The following is a 2322-nucleotide window of genomic DNA, read 5'->3' as shown; positions in this document are numbered from 1 at the left end:
GAACAGTGTCGAAAGGCTTTAAAGGGTGTCCTAACCAAGTGTGTGACATGCTAAAGCAAATCATTTCTCTGTCCACATTGAATGTGAAAATGCTCTACAACATGACACAATCAGAGCCTGTTAGAAAATATTTGATGTGTATACAGTTATGAGGAGCAGATGAACAAATAATGTGAGCGATAGAATGTCTTGACAACCCTGCTTGTCATGGTCATGAATAGTTTAAAAGAAGAGGAAGACATTTCGTAATGTTGTATCTGGTTAGAACATGGTGTTAATGGGATAGCTCATCCAAAAATGAAAATAATTTACTTTACCCTCATGTTGTTCCAAACTTTTTTTTTCTGTATATTTTATTTTCTGAATATTTTGGAAAATACATTAATTTTTTTCACCCAAAAATGAAAATTCTGTCAGTAATTACTCACCCTCATGTCGTTCCAAACCCGTAAGATCTTCGTTCATCTTTGGAACACAAATTAAGATATTTTTGATGCAACAGTGGTACTGTTGTGGACGCACGTTGAAGACTGACACAGAAGAGAAGAAATTTTTGTATAAAGTTATTTTTGTTTTCCTTGCGCACAAGAAGTATTTTTGTACCTTCATAAAGTTAAGGTTGAATACGGATGTCACATGGACTATTTTAATGTCTTTACTACTTTTCTTGACCTTGAACGTGTCAGTTCCATTGCTGTCTATACAGGGTCAGAAAGATCTCGGATTTCATGAGAAATAACTTAATTTGTGTTCCGAAGATGAACGAAGTTCTTATGGGTTTGGAACTACATGAGGGTGAGTAATTAATAACCGAATTTTCATTTTTGGGTGAACTATCCCTTTAATTACATTATATTGATTTCAGTATCACAGACATACTATTATAGTTTTAGTTGTATTAGTATATTTAGTACTAGAATAAAATCTAACATTTTCAATTTTGGATGAACTATTTCTTTAACCTTTAATATATGTGCAATGTTGGAATCTCAGCAGCATTTCACTCTTTGAGTTCATGTTCCAATGGGTCAGCAGCCCAGCAGTATACTTGACTGTGCAGCTGCTGCAGATTATAATGGAGGAGTATGCTGGACACAACCATGCATAATTTCTCTCTTACACACACTACTTTCCCATATATCACAGTTCCACGCTCCTACAATTTCGCAAGGTGCCCGACAAACGGCATGCTGAGTTTTGGCCGCCTGCTATAATCCCACATCTTGTATGCAGGAGCCAGGGCCCAGAGCCAGGCAAGCAGGCAGCTTGTTTGCCTCACTTTCATTCCTCCTCCCAGCCATTCATTAAAGGTGGGGCTCCAGAAGCAGCAGCCAGGCTGCACCCAGCGTCCACCCTCACTCCCATGACACTCTGCAATAAAGCAGAGCAGAGTTTATTCTAATTTGACTCACTATCTAATAAAGCACACCGCCAGCCTCTTTCAGGGAACAGATTATGTCATGTCATATTACAAAAGACCTGTCTATAGTCATTATGTCAATACACACAATTTATTGGCTAAGATAAGTTAGAAGTTGGAGCAAAACACATATATTGTGCTAGTGCAAACATTACTTAAAACTGAAGTGTCTCATTTCTGCATTGTCTACTATGGAAGCCTGTTTCTGCCTAATAAGTAAAGGAAGGAAGGAAGGAATGAACGAATGAATTAATGAATTTAATTGTTACTTTATTTCTCATAATTGCTAACTATGGAAGCCTGTTTCTGCCTAATAAATTAATGAATGATTCTGAATAAATAATTGCAAATTATGGAAGTCTGTTTCTGCCTAATGAATGAATGAATGATTGCAAATTATGGAAGCCTGTTTCTGCCTATTGAATGAATGAATGATATTGAATAAATAATTGCAAATTATGGAAGCCTGTTTCTGCCTATTGAATGAATGAATGATATTGAATAAATAATTGCAAATTATGGAAGCCTGTTTCTGCCTATTGAATGAATGAATGATACTGATTAAATAATTGCAAACTATGGAAGCCTGTTTCTGCCTAATGAATGAATGAATGATACTGAATAAATAACTGCAGACTATGGAAGCCTGTTTCTGCCTAATGAATGAATGAATATAACTGTGACTTTATTTCTCATAATTGCAAACTATGGAAGCCTGTTTTCACCCAATGAATGAATCATACAGAATAAATCATTGCAAACTGTGGAAGCATTTTTCTGACTAATAAATAAATGAACAAACAAATTAATTAATGAATTAACGAACGACCAAACGAACGAACGAACGAATGAATGAATGAATGAATCTGTGACTTTATTTCTCATAATCGCCAAGTATCGAA

The sequence above is a fragment of the Sinocyclocheilus anshuiensis genome, unplaced genomic scaffold, assembly GCF_001515605.1.
Source record: "Sinocyclocheilus anshuiensis isolate Anshui unplaced genomic scaffold, SAMN03320099.WGS_v1.1 scaffold44, whole genome shotgun sequence".
NCBI lineage: Eukaryota > Metazoa > Chordata > Actinopteri > Cypriniformes > Cyprinidae > Sinocyclocheilus > Sinocyclocheilus anshuiensis.
Note: the sequence above shows the minus strand (reverse complement) of the source record.